At 40.7% G+C, this 18711-nt stretch overlaps 1 protein-coding gene across 2 annotated transcripts in view; it reads left to right on the top strand.

Moving 5' to 3' along the window:
• The window catches only part of stk11 (serine/threonine kinase 11), a 166588-nt gene that overhangs the window by 113045 nt on the left and 34832 nt on the right, over positions 1–18711 (top strand). The window lies entirely within an intron of this gene.

The raw sequence follows: 18711 nt of genomic DNA, 5'->3' as shown, positions 1-18711 counted from the left end.
CTCCCCACGCCCTTTTTGCAATTTCCTGTAGTTTAGGTTTGCTTGTACCTTGTGAACTGTTTATGCATAAAAGCATCCTTCGTATTGAAAGAGCTGGAATGATTTGTCAAAGCATTTGAGGTCGGTGGTCCTTCATAAGCTCCTGATAGCAGGTAGCCAGTCTGATGTTGAGCTGCTTTTTAAAGCAAGATTTTAGACATGATGGGATTGATTTTAACTTTCACCATTGGGTGGAAAACTGCCAGTTGAGAATCAACTGTCTGTTATACATCCCACCCCACCCTACCCGATTTTCCTTTCTGTTGAAGTTGATGGAAAGAAAAATCCAGCGGTGTATATAACAGGCGGCCAATCCACTACTGCCAGTTTTCTGCGCGGCAGTAAAAGTTAAAATCTATCCCAATCTCACATAATAACGTCAGGTACTCTGAGAATTGTTCTTGGCTCAGCTACACTTTAAGCCTGACTCAGCATCAAGTTATCTCTGACGGAATGAGCTGCAAGCAACGTTTATGTGGTTCAGACAGCAGTGGTGCTCCAAGCGCGGCTTCCAGGAGTAACTTTCAGTGTGCAAGACGAGTCTGACCATGTCGGCCTCTTCTGCTCCCGAGTGCTGTACTTTGCCACAAGGCATTGCATCAACCATCCAGAAATCTGATGTACATTATACATATGGTTGGTAGATTTGAATGTCTGACTGTTTTGAGACTTGAAGCATGTAACTATAGCTTTTTGCAGGGGACTACTCTACACTGCCATGTTACATGGCTTTTTTCCTCAATTCTAATTTTCCAACACAGGATTGTAATTTTAAAAAATGAACGTGTTAAAGGAGCAGTACGTTGCATGTTTTATTTTTTAACATTAATTATTACTTGCCCTCCTCCCTCTTATGGGTGTCAGTTCTTTTATAAGTTAATATTATATGATTATTAAAGCACATCCTCAATACAGCCTCTACACTTCCCCAAGGAAGAACTAATATTCTTCTATACTGCAACTGGGTATGTATGTACAGCTGCAGTGCCCTTTTCCCAACCAAATCGACAGTGCTGGTGTTACCTAAGCAAGAAGACTTCTGATTTTCCATTATTGTTTTCATGTAGGCGTACTTGGCTGAGTGTTAGCAGTAGAATAATAATAATTAGCGATTCTGTCTCTAACCAACCTTGACCCAGGACGTGCTGCTCCTTTAAGTTGACAAATAAAAGGTTTTTTTTAATTATTACTTTTGTATGTTGAAAAAATGTATAGCAAACCACAGTTTTGGTAGAACATAGTTGGTGATTTAAAGTTCACAGCTGCTTTGAAAACCACATTTGAAGACTTTAAATTAAATGGAACATATTTGTAAATGAATACTTTTTGTTTTCGTATGATTTCATACAGAAATGCCATTGTATTTAATTTTTCTTTATATTTATTAACCATAGTGGAACAAGGTGTCTTCACCATTTCATATAATGTGTGTTTATATTGTGCTTCCTGAACAGTTGTCACAGTTGCTGATTAGTGTACAAAAAAATTAAAACTAACTTTTTTCCCCAATTTTGCTAGTGATGTACCGTGACAACAGTAGCATGCATGTTATAATAGCTAAAATCCCAAAAGTACTACTGACTCAAATTTTGTAGAAATTTTGGTTAATATTTTAATTAATTTTTTTTAGTATTTTGTTGTTGCTGGTGTTGTATTAAATTGAATAAAAAGGATTGAAAGCACCTTGTTGCATTCAAAAGCACCCACTCTTGTAACAGTTTAGAGTGTGTATTTGTGGAGCTCATTGAAAATTTATAAAATGTAAATTAATTCTTGCCCTCATGGTCCTACAACAAAACATTGTACCCTTTACCGAATTACCTCCTATAACTTTTTGTGATACAAACAATGTTATGAGCCTTTCATCTCTCTAGACATTTCTGTGGGGAAAATAACAATGACTTGGAATTTGCAGTCAGCGGCGAAGCAACGCCGATCGCCGCTGACCTCGAAGAAAGCTGCCCACACAGATCTCACGATCTCTGTGGTGAGAACTTTAGCTTTCTCAATGTTAATTTGCTTGTAGCGCTGTCCTATAGGGAATTTCCAGCATACAGCAGCAGTGATGGTTTCGAGCTGTCTAAGCAGCCAATCGCATCGAAGAATTCTTAGACAGCAAACCAGGAAATAAAAAGCAGCATTTATCATTCCCTTTTTTAAAAAAAATTTTTACAGAGGGCGAAATGAAGATTGTGACATACATATGGGGTTAAGGTAGAAGCTGAAATATCATAAACAAACTTTAAAAAATTTAAATTTTTTTATTATTTAAAAATCTAAATTTTTATCATAATGGAGAAATTTGACATTCTACAAATATAAGATTAGTTTTTCAGGGTCAGAACAGTTGTTCAGCAGTCAATCTTTCAACAAGGCTTAACTTTTTATGGGATTTTTAACAGTGATATTAGGAAAAGGGGAAGTTTTCATCAGTTCAAATGATTTCAGTGATTACTGGCTCTGGGGAGTTCCACAGCACAGCTTGTGGCGGAGCAGGGAATGACTGACCTCAACTTAAGGATTTTGCATTTATCTGCGCCCGCACTAAATCCTGAAGTTATGGTCAGTTTCAGAGGGGTAATGACTGTGAACGCCGGCAGTTTTGCCATCATTACCGCTGCAAAATCCAAGCCAATAAGCTATTTTTTGATTTGCTAAAGTTTCATATCTGTTCATGGGGACTCTCAACAGCAGCATGTTGCATTTGAAGTTTTGTTGGCATCACTTTTGATCGAATCAACCGTCAAATTATTGGCTTACAAAGTAGCACTGCTTGTCAATGCATCCTAGTTTAGAACAACTAGGGGAAACCTGTTGTTTGCCATAACCATTCCAAAGGACGTCTTGAACTCTTGTCCAAGAAAGTTGTCGATGGCTTAACAGTGGAATGTAAGAAGGAGCTCCAGCTTAGCTTCATTCACTCACCCCTTTAAAAATAGTGGGTGTGATGCAGATGTCCTCCGTGCTACATAAAATTCTGGTTTGTAAATAAGTTTGAATGTTGCTTTTCTATCAATTTTAGGAATATATTAGCTTTGCTAAGATTCTTTGAGTTTTATGTGGTGCTTGTGTTTTGTTCAAAGAATTTCAGTTTTAAAAGATGTGACTAAATCAAAGAAATATAGTTTACTGTGCAAAACAAGATGTAGTTTGCTGCCATTTGTAGTATAGTTTCAATCTAATTTTAAATTTGTTCAGATGTAGGGTTTAATGGAACTGCTTCAATAAATAGGCATAGGCATTTGAGATGAGAGTACTATATATGAAACGCTGAATGCAAATTTCCTGATACGAAAGTTTAAAATTGCATTTGAACCCTAAGAATAAACAAGACTCCATAGTGCAACAAGTATATGACAGTTGCCTCAAAAGTTAATTTTAGTTTTAAAGTTGTCATTTATTGAGTATAAAATCTAAATGTAGGTTTGTTTAGTTATGTGCTTTAAACTGTGCAATAAAGTAAGCTACAGGCGTTTTTTAAATTGTCATTAGTGGTGTATGCAGTACTTTTAATAAGCCATATTGAATTGTAGAAACTCAGCCTCGACAAATGTATGGGTTATGCTTGTAATTAATACAAAAGTATGTTCATTGTTAATTATTAGTTACAGTTTTATCATTATGCACTGTGCTTTAATTATCTCTTGTAGTTTCATATTCAGTTTTGAAACTAGTTTCACTGGTGCAAAAGCCAGGCAGCTGAATGTAAATTAGTTAGGAAGGAAACATGCATCAGTTTATCTTGGAATGGTGATTACCACGGCAAAATACCTCAGATTTGATAAAACCGAGTAATGGACTAAATCACATTCTCTGGCCCAACTTGTCCAGCTGTTGCAATGGATAGGTGTGTAGGTCCCATTAGGATAAATTACATCACAACCATTTCTATTATTATTGCACCGAAAGAATATGCTGTGTGTTGCTCTACAAAGTAGAAATTATTCTACAAAGTAGAAAGGCACAGGATAACAAGAAAGCCTTCGAAATGGATAACTAATTGGTTGAATAAGAGAATACAAAGGGTAGCTGTTAAAGGCAGCATCAACTTGAAAAAAGGTGACTAGTGGTTACCATAAGGAATGAGTTCTGGGTCCATTGTTCTTGGAGTACATTTAATTATTTGGAGGAATGGAAGGTAAAAAAAAGTTCTCCAAATGTCTCAGTGATACCAAATTGCAAAGGGTTGTAACTAGTAGGGAACAGGAGACCAGTTGCAGAGGTATCTGGACAGGTTGAGAGATTAGTCAAGAAAGTATACAGTAGTCAGTTGCTTAGTAAATTTAAAAAAAAAAAAAATTTTTTTAAAGGTGCCTGTTCGTGTCCTTGCGACTAAAACATAAAACGCTTAATTCTAAGAGCCTCCTCGAAGGCTCGCAAACGGCTGCAATTAGCGGAACCTTGCAATGGTGATTAATATGATCTGGAGGCGTGGCCAGTTTTGAGGGTGGGCTGGCTCCTAGCACGATGTTTTTAAATTAGCGCAAAAGATCGCGCAAACTCAATTTGCGCTTTATGTAATTTGCACTTGAAGTTCCTCTTTTATGCTGGTTTGGCCGATTTTGGACGAATTGCGCGTGAACAAAGGGCGCGTCCTAGCAGAAACTCCCAGGCGTTCAATATCAACAGATTAATTTACTAATACAAAATAATGCAATTTAGCCTGATTTTTAGCATTCAGTTTTTCTGCTGTAACAGCATTCTAGCAGCAATCTGTACTTGGAGGGCTATCTAGTAGGGATATCTTCAGCAGAAATAAATGGTTCAGCAAATCCTGGTCTTATTGAAGCCTTTGAGATTCATAATCACTTATGAGAAACCCGATTTATACTCCACGTGAGCCCAAAGTGACTTGGGGAATTCCAGGATTCAGTTGTGCCTTGGTTAGAGTACTGCAATAACAATCCAGAAGTAGTGAATTCAAATTCTTCCATTGCAAGTTGCATTCAATAAATCTTGTAAATTGTAGGCTGGGACCAGGAAAAATAATGAATATTAAAGCTGTCAGATTGTTTTAACAACACTGTGACGTACCCAGTCCAGCCTATGTGCGACACTCCTCCATACTACATGGTTGATTCTTAGTGCTAAAGAAGGCTCCCCTTCTCTTAGGACAATTGAGTCCACTTCTTGAGAACAAATAATATATATAAAAAAGGAGGCAAGTAACAGACGAAAGCAATGCAAATTCTCTAAGAAGTGCCAATATTTAGAGAAGCATCAGACATAAGTTGGTTAAAGACTGTTTCAAACCATGTCAGAGCAGGACAGTCTAAAGCATTCAACTTTCTGGCATAAGTTCATTTGTATAATTATTCATAGTTCAAAGTGTAGACTTGGATGGATTTAGGGAGAACATGATGGTGGGAATGAAAATTTGTAAGTGAAATTTAATGGAATAGGGCCAATTAAGCATGAATGCTGCAATAGGGAATACCAAATCAGAAGCCTTTGAACTGCTTCAAGTGTCATCTCAGCCTATTAGCAGCCTTTGCTAAAGCTGAAGGGGCAGAAGAATAAGAAGCAGCAGGCAAAAGTGAGCCCTACTTATAGGCATGAGTCTCTAGTGTTGGAGCAATCCAGCACCTCAGCTTTTTGATGGCTGCTGAAGTCGAGGTGCTGCTGCATGAGGTGGTTGCTTGGAGCGTTGCCCTCTGCTACTCCATGGTACCATCCCCATAGGTCAACATTGTAACAGGCATTCAAAGAGACAGACGTTTGAGGCCATCGCCGACTGTTGTAGCCACTGCATATGCCAGCCTTATTCCACATGGTAGCTGTAAGTGCCCTTGCAGCAGATGGCAAAGCTCTGCCTATTTGCTAACCTGGTCCCTGAGAAGACAGTTCCCCATAGCCATTGCCAGGTAGATGCAACAGTGCCTGCAAATATGGCTTGTGGCATATTGGCAGATGTGCCATTGAGGCACTGCTGCCTGACGATTACCCTGGCATGCCTTCTTTCATGTAGTACCACATAAAACACAATGTACTGTGATTGGGATGCTGCTGAAGAACCATCTACCGTAACAATTAGCCGAGCATTCTCGTATCTTAGTGATGCCATCGGAGTCTGCTGTCACGATGTCTTTTAGGGAGAGGAGTCTCCACAGTAGTATGTCTAAGGATAAGGGGTAAGCCATTTAGGACAGAAATGAGGAGGAATTTCTTCACCCAGAGAGTGGTGAACCTCTGGAATTCTCTACCACAGAAGGCGGTTGAGGCCAATTCATTAAATGTATTCAAGAAGGAGTTGGATATATTTCTTAAGGCTAAAGGGATCAAGGGATATGGGGAGAAGGCAGGGACAGGGTACTGAATTTGGATGATCAGCCATGATCTCATTGAATGGCGGAGCAGGCTCGAGGGGCCAAATGGCCTACTCCTGCTCCTATCTTCTATGTTTCTACCAAAGTGAGGTATTGTTACCCCTCTCTACAGATGTAGGTGAGCAGGTACCAGCAGGAGGTCTTCCAGCACCTCTCGTGCAGCCTTTCCTGACATGATGGGCACTCCGTGTAGGACCTCCCTTTCTTTCAAACACATGAGTTCAATCGAATCACATTAGGAAACCTATTGATGCCAGTAATGAACAACTGGCACAAAGGCTCATGAGAGCTTAATTGCCAGCAGAAATTTGAAAGGAAATGATCCAGAAATGGACAAAAAGCATTTACTATGACATTCTTTACTCATTAAATGAACTGAGCTGCAGCCTAACCTATCAGCCCCTAGCAACCCATGATGTCTGGTTTCCTATAGATTGCATGTACCTAATATGGTCCATGGCAAATTGTATGCAAGATGTACCTGCCCCGTCTCCCTGTTCAAGTGGTCGTGAAAGATCCCATGGCACTACTTGACGAACAGGCAGTTGTCCCAGTGTCCTGGCCAGCATTCATCCCTCAACTAGCACCCCCAAAATGATTGATTAACCATTTATTTCATTTGTTGTTTGTTTAACATTGCTGTGTGCAAATTGGTGACCATATTTGCCTACACATCAAAAATAATTAATTGACTGTGAAGCTCTGTGGAACATCCTGCAGACATGAAAGGTGCTACAAAAATGCACTTCCTTTCTTCTTCTCTTCCTGGCTAGTTAATTGTACCCTTAAAATTTTTCAAGAATGCCTCAACAACTCAGTCAACATTATTTTGTTAAGAGACAGCAGAGTTCAAGAGTGAGTCTGGTAGTCATTTACAGTCTGTCTGACATGTTCTGTGTACTCTGGAGGGCACAAGGCCTCATAGCATTCACCAAAAGGTCCTGTAGTTGCAGTTGAATAGTCATTTGGCAGTTTGAGTTGTTATGGAAAAACTTTTCACGTCTTTGCACTTGCTCTAAACTGTTGAATCTTGGCTTTCTCCTGACAAAATCTGCAGCAGTTAGACATGTAGCAAGTGAAATATCCCTGAGGCCTGTTCAAAATTCCTTCATTTACCCTCGTGACAGAGTGAAGTACTGTCAGGTTAGACATGGCATAGGTTAGACGCATTGCAGTGCTCCAATATATTGCTCTGGAAAAAGAGCCATGCTTTCAGAACAATATTGATGCCACCACCACTGTGATTTGAATAGTCATTATATAAAAAAGAAAGAATTTTGTCATCTGTTAGTAATCAATTCAGTTTGAATTTGAGTATATCTTTCTTGATTTCTTGGTTTGTAAAGTATCCTTTCATTCATGATTTTATGAAATCCTAAGGACATCCACCCACATTTAGCTTTTTGTAATTTTGGAAAACACCTGTAAATCATCAAAAATTAAAAGAAAGCTATTACAGAATAAATTCACTGGTGAAAATTGAATTCATTAAATTTATCTTGTCTCAATTAAATGTTGGAAAAGAAAGACTTACATTTATATAGCGCCTTTCATGACCTCAGGATGTCCCATAAGAACATAACAAAAGAATTAGGAGCAGGAGTAGGCCATACGGCCCTTCGAGCCATTCAATAAGATCATGGCTGATCTTCGACCTCAACTCCACTTTCCCACCCGATCCCCATATCCCTTGATTCCCTTAGAGTCCAAAAATCTGTCTATCCCAAAGCGCTGTACAACCAATGAAGTACTTTTGAAGTGTAGTCACTGTTGTAATATAGATACTATAATCACATCAGATATTGGTTCAAATTCAGCCATACCTCATTGTCAGTTGAATTGAAGACAACAAATTGTAATATTAAATATGCAGAGGTGGTAATGGTTTTTGACATTATGCATAGCTTCACGGTTATCAACGCAAGAACACTTTTAACATGGCATCCATTTATTAGCTATCAGAATTAATAGTGGTATACGGTATGGAATTGAGTGACAAACCGTATTTTCACGTTTGAATCCACACCACACTGACGATAGGAAAGTCTCCGCTAATTTAATTGAGCTTGAACATTCCCAACCAAGTTATTTGTGGCCCTAAGTCCACCTCCCATATCCACTGGTTGGGAATGTCACTCTAAGGTCCAGAGGATAACTGCGTTGGAAATGAATAATATTCATACTGACATAATTGGACTGCTGTTATGAAGTTAAGCATGAAAACACATTGTTGGGGCAGAGTAAAGGGAGATTTACTGTACATTGCCTTTTTGATGCAAGCACTAGAAACAAAAAGTGGAAATGTTCCAGCCTACGGTATTGACTTCTCTCACCTTGATGAGCACAAAAATAAATGAAGAAAGAAATTATAAAATAAGAACATAAGAAATGGGAGCAGGAGTAGGCCATTCGGCCCTTTGAGCCTGTTCTGCCATTGAATAAGATCATGGCTGATCTTCTACCTCAACTCCACTTTCCCACCCTATCCCCATATCCCTTGATTCCCTTAGTATCCAAAAATGCTATGATGTTAGACTGGAATTTATGTAAAGGTTTCTAATGGAAAACATTGGCTCAATCTCAATGCAGTTACCCCTGGGAAGAACACTTGAGACTAAACTGCTATTTGTTACTAATTAAATCTTTAAAAATAGCGGCTGTTTTATGTAAGGATGCCATTTTGAAAAATTATTATTCTGTTTCTGTGATCTCAGCATGCTTCACTTCAAAGCCCTTTTCTTAATCTCCAGAGTAAATACTCTTTAATTGTGTACGGCAATATTTGAGTTGTTATTGACGCAGAATCTTTATTCAGGCTGCAAATGTTTAATTAATTTTGAGCTTGCCTTATGAAAATAATCACACTAATATTTATGACTAAATAATCACAAGTGATCAGAAGCCAAGTATGATTGCTTGAATTATCAATTCCGGGTCTGTTCTAATTACTTAGTGTATAGTTGTCACGTGTCCTCCATATCAGATAAGCAAAGTAGATTTTTTTCTGAAATTGTTCACATCTTTTATATATTATAAATCACAAGAGTAATTCACAGCCAGTTTAGAACCATTATTTGAGCTCCAATATCACATTGCTGCTTTGAAATCACTCTGTGTACTTTTATTTAATTCCTAGTAAATTGCCTTTGGCCACAGCCAGTTAATGAATATATTTTCTTTAGTACACTATCGTGACAGAATTGGGAGTGAGAGTTTAGAAACTCTCTACCTAGAGCCACCTAGTGACTACAACCTGCAACTACACTGTCGCAGTTGATTTAACAATATTTAATGACAAATGTTTACATAGCAATTTACTTAGTAAATGTTGGCAGAAATTAATGGGATAAAAATTTTCCAGACTTCTGTAATGAGTATGTGATCTGCTCTGCCATGTTACCGCCCAGGTGGTAAAGATGAAAGTTACTTCCTCTGTATATTTCTTCATTTATTGTTACAGTAAACTCATGTTTAAACGGCACTTAATCATCCGGAATTATTTAATAACTGGCAAAATAGATAACCGGTAATCTTGCCGAATCCATCCATTTTTCATTTTTCCGAGTCAAGAGTTTCTCGCGGTGGCCGAGTTAGTCCGTGGTTTTAATTTTTTTTGTGTTTAAAAATTGCCTACCTCTCTCATCTGGAATTTTTCATCAACCGGCACCATCCCGGTCCCGTAGGTGCCGGATACGAAAGAGTTTACTGTACTTCAATTTTCAAAAAAACCCACCAGTTGAATCTTGAAGCCAACTTATTATCTCCACCCATGTTTTGTTTACAGAGAAGGTCAAAGCTAATTACATATACGTGAGAGATAAAGATTCTAAATTCTAGCACCTATGAGACAGAGGGAGAGAAAGACAGACAGTGTTTTTCCTTATTCTAATTTGAGTATTTTTGAAAACAAACAAAATCTTAAGTGAAACAGAAAGGGAGGGGAGGAGGGAAACTGAGGACGCGATTTTGCCTACCTCGGCGGGTTCATGGTGGTCCCAACCTCGCTGCTGGCTCCAGCCCGCTCAGATGATTTTATGATGATTGGGCATGTTAAGACCACCCAGCGCATTTCCCGGCCAATTAAAAGGAAGCAGGTCTGATGACGTCATTTGATGACGCGTCATCAGCCGGTTTCCTTAAAGGGACCATGCGCAAATTTAATTTGACAGTTGTGCTGTCCGTGTTCGACAGCATTGAGGTGCTGCAAACACTGACGAGCACTGCACAGGTTGCACGGCTGCACCCAGGCTCTCCCATTACTCCCTCCATATGCTTATGGAGGGAGTCACAGTACGCAGGGAGGTTCTCTTCCCTTCCCATAGGTGGAAGAGACCTCCCGAGGAGACCAATGCAGCCTGGTTGCACATTGCACAGGAGGGCACAAGCAGGGATGTCATCAGGAGGACCAGGCTGCAGTGGCGCAAAAGTTTCAATGATCTCAGTAGATCACGAAACGTTACTGCAAAGCCACACTCACCCTTATCTTGCTGTGCCACTCATCACATCCCCATCACTCTGCCTTCCCTACCCTACTCCTGCACATCCTTACATCAACTTACCTTGCACCTCCATCCATCTCTATCAACATTTTCACTTCCCCATCTTACTAGCCACCCCTCACACGTACCCTCATCCTAGTCCAATCATACCAACTAACAACACACAAGGTGTTTTATGCAATGTTCATGTGAAGTTTCCGTTAATGAGCTGTCAAACATTGAAATCTTTATTATCAACACTTTGCATTCTTGCACAGATTTGTGTGCACCTTTGGAAGTGAATGTTGAGACATAATGGTAACCCCATAATGGTGATGAGTGTGAAAGGAATGGCTTGGGCATTGTAGGGATGCTGTATAGTTGGTGTGGGGTGGTGCCAACCTGGTGCATCATGTGGCAGCCAGGGTGTACAGCATCAACCGAAGTAAATCTGGCCATGGTGAGGCCATCCCTGGCATCCTGGGCAGCAATGTGGTCAGGGGCTGATGCCCTGTGTCCTGTGCTGCATCAGCTGATTACAGGGAAGGTTGGTGTTGTTGGTGCTGCTGATGTTGGGGCTGATCGTAGTGGGATTCTGAGGACCAAGGTGAGATAGTTTCAAGGGGAACGGATGCTGATGTAATAGATGGCAGAGAAAGTTGAGATGACAGAAGTGATCTGCCAGTGGTGAGAGAGATTGTTCCAATGAGGTGACACTGGATACAGAGTTTACTCAAAACACTTGCAACCTGCATAAAGCTCAATCTGTCTTCCAAATGCAGTAAGCAACAGCTTTGGAGCTTGGAAAGTGAACAGCTGTGAGATGGGAGCTTTTATACCACATTTGCAGCTGTCAAGTAAAGAGATCATTTCATGGTGACGCAACTCCTGACCTGCTTACCAGACGTCTTCCTCGAGCAGTGTGGACCCCATGGGCGACCTTGTAAAATGTTAGTGAGCACAAAATTCTCCAACCGGCTGTTAACAAGCTCTTAATCACCTAAATTGTCCTCCCCCCCCCACTGCTTGGTGTCTGGTCTGTTCAGCACTGACAGACCCAACATCTGGGAAACTAACGTGGCGACGGGTTGATAGTTGGTTCCCTACCCGCTGTCAATTTTTTTATCCCACCCAACCTGCCACCAAACGTGCACGCTGACTCCCCAAAATATTCCCCTCGGAGTGTAAGGGGTCCTCCGTTCTATTGGCAACCACCCTTGAGAGTGAGTGGGTGTGGGGAAGAGTTTTGGAAGGTTAAAGGTGAAGTGAGTGACAGTGGAGTCGGGTGGGGAGGATACAGGAGTGTAGAGGATAATTCAAAGGGAAACGAGGGTAGTGATCAGAGTTGAGGGGGTGTTAGGAAGCGGAAGGGTCAGGTGGCTTGATTGGAGCGAGGGGTTGGGAGAAGCACAAGATATTTCGGCCAAATGCAGCCAGCAACTATTGTTGGATTCTTCCCCTGCCATACCACCCACCACCTCCCACCCAAAAGAAAAGAAGAAAAAGACCGAAAGCAAAAAGAGTTAAGAGAAGTAGCAGAAAAGAGGAGAGACAGCGAGAGGTAGCAACAGGTAAGAGGATGACCATGTTCTCCGATTTAGGCCACAGGAAATTGACTAGTGAAGCATTAATTCTGAAGACAGCTGCCAATTCCACATACATTCCTAAGCAACACACAAGTTGGTTATAACCACAGTGTATAGCACACAATGAATCAAAAACATTCTTCACTGCTGTTAACCTTGCCTTGGACAGCTAATCCTTTAAGCTGTTGATTGCATTACTGCAGGGAGCTTATTTTACTATATGGTGAATGCATCATTTGGGATGTCTGCTCATTATAATGCTATTCTTTGATAATGGCCCAGATATTCCGATCCCTATGGGTGGGTATGTACCCACCCATAGGGACATCGGAAATGCCGGTTTCAGGCATGCACTGAAAATCAGCATTTCCAATCTGTCAAGAATGCTCTTGACAGATCCTCCGGCTGCCCTGGAGAAGGGCCTCTGCGGGTGGATAGTTCCGCTTTTTGGAGACCCTCCGCCCGCAGAAAACCCTTACAATTCTTGCGCCTGCTTTTACCAGGATAAGAGTTGAAAAAAGTTTTTTTTTAATTTTCACTGATTTATCATTTAAAAATACTTTAAAAAGGGTAAGTTTATTTTTAGCCCCCTTTTTCAAAAATTTAAATTTTTGTTTAAAATATTTAATTTATTGTAATTTCAAGTCGTTTTAAAAATGTTTTTTTTTTTAATTTTTAATTACTTATTTTAGTGTTTTTGGGGTGATCTCCATTCATATATTTGACAGGTCTGCCTGTCAAGTGTATGAAGGGAGATTCCTTTCTTTGATTGGCTCCCCATGGCCCACGTGACCCCAGGGACGCTGCGAACTACCTGCGTCTCTGGGATACGTGGGCCCTGCGCACTTGGAGTTTGGAGAGGCCCAGGATCGGAAGTGTGTGCGTCCCGGGATCTCGCAAGTAAGGGCGTTGATTTTTGAGATCACAGGCCCTCCGCATGCGGGAGGTCTGCGATCGGAAAATACGGGCCATTGATGGATGTGTCTTCAATTTGAAAAATCCTTAAATGCCTTCAATTTTCCTCCTATTTTCAGCTTCTTTGTCGCTTGTGAACATTTTAAAATGAGTTGAAACATTTTTACTTCTCTGATTTTCAGGAACAAAAGTTCTGAAAACAAAGCTTGGGAGCAAAGACAAACATGACTTCTTTGTGATGAAATGTCTCAAATGTATTTCTACCCCACCACCTTTAGAAATATTCGCAAATCAGTTGCAAGAGCACTGATTTAATGTCCTCGCTTGAACTGACAGTGAAGATTTGGCTGCATCTAAACTAGTATCTTACATAATTAGTTTCTAATATTTAATTGAGGTAATATAAATTTTGCAATAGAATTTCATTTCCAACTATCTTATTCAATGATGGAATTCAGCCGTCATTTCAGAACACATTTTTAATTTTGATATTTGTTGCTGGTGCTTTTCAAAGTTAATGGCACCTGTGTTACTAACGCCTACCTGCACCGCTCAAAATGGTGGTTTGGATGTGTGATTGGTTGCATAAGTACAAGCTGTTGTGGCAGGTATGTCTTGTGAAAAGATCAGACAAAATGTTGCATATGAACTTGATGGGTGCTCAGTGGGTTAACAGCTAAATTCCACCTGAGCAGCGGTGGGAGAACGGGCTCCTCTGTCACGTGAGTGGCTCCGTCATTAGATTTTAAGCTAAGTGGTAACGAGGCTCCCACCTTTATGGAAATGTGATCTTTGTACATTGTAGCGCTGCAGTAGTCCGACAATACATTGAATTAATCACCATGGCACGTTTCCGCTAATTGCGCCCGTTTGCCGGTCTTTGAGGAGGCTTATTTAGGCGCAAGGACTTTGGTGCACATTAAAAAATGTTTTTAATGTAAATGGTTCTGTGTAGGTTTTTTTTTAAAGTCATTTTCAGTTATTTAAAATTGGGTGACTCACAGGTGGTGGACTAGACACTGATTGAAATGCTTATTTTTTTGTGATAAACCCATTTTGAGCTGTTTTAATAAAGCTGCACCAGGTTACCAGTCTTAATTATATCGGAATATTTTTTAATGCAGAAACATTTTTTTAAAATTACATCCTAAAAAGCTGCCCGATTGCACGCGCTCATGGCAGATTTTACATTCGGCTATATGCAAATGAGTTTGAGCGGAAACTTGAGTTTAAAAAAATACGTCTCAAAACTAGCGCAATTTGCGCCCGGATTGCCAATTGCACCCAAAGCGGAAACTCTGGCCTCAGATTGTTATATGTTGTCTATAAACCATCTCAATGTTTGTTTTTTTTTATTCGTTTTTATGGGATGTGGACGTCGCTGGCAAGGCCAGCACATTTATTACCCATCCCTAGTTGCCCTTGAGAAGGTGGTGAGCCGCCGCCTTGAACCACTGCAGTCTGTGTGGTGAAGGTACTCCCACAGTGCTGTTAGGTAGGGAGTTCCAGGATTTTGACCCAGCGATGATGCAGGATCGGCGATATACTTCTAAGTCAGGATGATGTGTGACTTGGAGGTGGTGGTGTTCCCATGCGCCTGCTGCCCTTGTCCTTCTAGGTGGTAGAGGTCGCGGGTTTGGGAGGTGCTGCCGAAGAAGCCTTGGCAAGTTGCTGCAGTGCATCTTGTAGATGGTACACACTGCGGCCACGGTACGCCGGTGGTGGAGGGAGTGAATGTTTAAGGTGGTGGATGGCGTGCAAATCAAGCGGGCTGCTTTGTCCTGGATGGTGTCGAGCTTGAGTGTTGTTGGAGCTGCACTCATCCAGGCAAGTGCAGCGTATTCCATCACACTCCTTACTTGTGCCTTGTAGATGGTAGAAAGGCTTTGGGGAGTCAGGAAGTGAGACACTCGCCGCAGAATACCTAGCCTCTGACCTGCTCTTGTTGCCACAATATATATGTGGCTGGTCCAGTTAAGTTTCTGGTCAATGGTGACCCCCCCCCCCCCCCCCCCGGATGTTAATGGTGGGGGATTCGGCGATGGTAATGCCATTGAATGTCAAGGGGCTGTGTTTAGTCTCTTGCTTGTTGGAGATAGTCATTGCCCGGCACTTCTGTGGCGCAAATGTTACCTGTCACTTATCAGTCCAAGCCTGAATGTCGTCCAGGTCTTGTTGCATGCGGGCATGGACTGCTTCATTATCTGAGGAGTTGTGAATGGCACTGAACACTGTGCAGTCATCAGCGAACATCCCCATTTCTGACCTTATGTTGGAGGGAAGGTCATTGATGAAGTAGCTGAAGATGGTTGGGCCTTGGACACGGTGTGGAGATTATGTATTTGCTGTAAAGGAATAAAACTTGACCTGGGAAATAAAAGTTATTAGCTTCTAAAACTGTTGGGTACATTGATTTACTGCAATGAAACTGTGCATACCAGTCTAACATTGATTGATTTAAAAGAAAGCTGTTGTAGCACATGCCACTTGGTCTTCATGAGAATCTTACAGCACAAACGCAGGCCATTCAGCCCACTGCATCTGAGCTGATTCTGTGAAAGAGCTTTCCACTTAGTCCAAACCTCTGCCCTTTCCCCATTTCCTTTTTATTGTGTGTGTGTGTGTGTGTGTGTTTATATTTATCCACTTCCCTGTGTGTGTGTGTGTATATTTATCCACTTCCCTTTCCAAAGCTTTTATCACTACTGTTTCTTGTAGGATATTCCATGTCCTAGCAACTTTAAGCGTAAAAAGAAAATTTGTCCAATCTCTCCCTTCATCTTAATTTTGTGCCTTCTAGTTACCGACTCACCATCCAGTGGAAATAGATTTTCCCTATTTATCCTGCCAAAGCCTCTTATAATTTTAAACATCTTATCAGATTTCCTCTTAATCTTCTTTGTTCAAATCAAAAGAGCCCCAGTTTCTCACATCTGCCCTTATAACTAAAGCCTTTCATCCCTGGAATCATCTTAGTGAATTTCTTCTGCACCCTTTCCTTCACCTTGACGTTCTTATTAAAGAAAGGCACTCCAAACTGGACACAATGGGCCCCCTAATTTGCGGTCAGTGGTGAAGCAAAGGTGCTCGCCGCTTGCCCTTGAAGAAAGCTGCCCACGATCTCTGTGGCGAGAAGCTTGCCTTTTTCAGCGTTCAATTGATTGCAGCGCTGTTAATGGGGGATTCCTATGGCAATACTGCAGTGAAGGCAACAAGCTATCTAAGCAGCCAATCACCTTGAAGAATTCTCACATACATGAAACCAGGAAATGAGAAGCTGCTTTTATCCTGACTTTTTAAAAATGCTACAGAAAGCAAAATAAAGATGGGACTTTCACATGGGGATAAGATAGAAGCTGAAATATCATGAACAAACTTAAAAAAAAATTATTTAAAGCTTTAAAAAGGTTGCTATTTTTATCATCATGGAGAAATTTGACACTCCACAAATATAAAAATTAGTTTTTTTAGCGCCTGAGCATTTGTTTAGCAGTCAATACACTATTAAAACCCCAGTTACACCTAATCCAACAAGGCTTAACATTTAGTGGGGTATTTAACAGCGATATTACTGCGGAAAAGCCCAAGTTTTCATCAGTTTCACTGATTGCTGGCTATTTGTGGGGGGGGAGGGAGGGAGGTGGTGGGAGAAGGGTCCACAGCGCAGCCAGTGTCGGAGCAGTGCATGAATGACCGTAACTCCAGGATTTCCACGTTTAGATGCGCAAGCGCTAAATCCTGAAGTTGTAGTCAGTTTCAGAGGGGTAACGACGGCAAATGCTGGTACTGTAGTTCACTGTCATTACCCACTGCAAATTCTGGGCCAATATTCTAGCTGCAGCCTAAACAATGAGTTGTTTTCAGTTAGCATTACCGCTTTGCTTTTGTACTCGCTGCTTCTATTTATAAAACCTAACATCCCAGTTTTTTTTTTTACAGCTTTATCTACTTGTCCTCCCACTCCTGAGCAGTTGGATTTTTTTTTAAGTCACTCAGTGGGTAGAATTATTTTTAAATGTCTAACTTAACTTCTTCCTCACTTGTACAAACTCTAAATAAAAATAGAATAGAATATGGGAAAAACTTAAACATTCTATCTTTGGGAGTTTGCAACCATTCTATAACTTCCTTTTAATTAATTCATGGGAAGTGGGCGGCGCCGGTAAGGCCAGCATTTATTGCCTGTCCCTAGTTGCCCTCGAGAAGATGGTGGTGAGCTGCCGCCTTGAATAAGTGGCTTGCTAAGCCTTTTCAGGGGGCAGTTAAGAGTCAACCACATTTCTGTGGGTCTGGAGTCACATGTAGGCCAGACCGGGTAAGGACAGCAAATTTCCTTCCCTGAAGGACATTGGTGAACCAAATGGGTTTTAACTGCTTTGATCAGGTGGTCTTCCTCCTCTATTGTATACAAAGTTCTGAATTGCACCCTTAAATCTTTTTCTACTGTCATCAGTACCAGTCATGGCTGTTGCCTTTGCACACAGGAAAAACAATACATTTTTATTGTCCTTTTGATGTTTCAAGCACTTTAGTCTCTATAGTCCTGACCAATATTTATCCCCCAATCAACATCTCTCAAACAGATTATCTGGTCATTATCACATCGCTTTTTGTGGGACCTTGCTGTGCGCAAATTGGCTGCCGTGTTTCCTACATTACAACAGTGACTACGCTTCAAAAGTACTTCATTAGCTGTAAAGCGATTTGCGACATCCTGAGGTCATGAAAGGGTATATAAATGCAAGTCTTTCTAGTCTTCTAGATCAATCTTTTTCAGAATTTCTGAAAGGATGATTTACATTTTCACATCTATCACAACAGTGACTGATGTAGGCAAACGTGGTCACCACTTTGTGCACCTCAAGATCCCACAAAAGAACAATTGATGAATGGCACGAAAATCTGCTCTGCTGTTCTTCAAGTAGTGTAATTGGATCTTTAAAGTCCAACAGAACAGGCAGATAGGGCCTTGATTTCATGTAATAAAAACTGAAAATGCTGAAAATACTCAGCAGGTCGGGCAGCAACTGTGGAGAGAGAAACAAAGTTTGTTTCAGGTTAATGACCTGTCATCAGAACGGATTGATTTAATGTCTTCCGAAGTCAAAAAGGGTGTAAAACAAAATTAACCGTTTTGTTGAGAGGGATAGAATGTAAAGTATTTCTTTTTATAACTAGGATCATTTCCAGGAGGACAGCAATCTTCACTGGCAGACAAAAGTTTGCTTCTTGAATCATCCAACTCTGATCTCTCACAAGGGGCCAGATGTGGTTCACCAATCCACATAGCTTCCATTTCCTATAACTCTTTAAAAACACAACCCTGATGAAACCAGATTTGTTTCTTTTAATGATTGAAACTCTTGT

The sequence above is a fragment of the Somniosus microcephalus genome, chromosome 13 (genome assembly GCF_052327205.1).
Source record: "Somniosus microcephalus isolate GS21.2 chromosome 13, FLI_Smic_1.0, whole genome shotgun sequence".
NCBI lineage: Eukaryota > Metazoa > Chordata > Chondrichthyes > Squaliformes > Somniosidae > Somniosus > Somniosus microcephalus.
The sequence above is the reverse complement of the archived record's forward strand: the minus strand, read 5'-3'. Positions and strand labels throughout refer to the sequence as shown.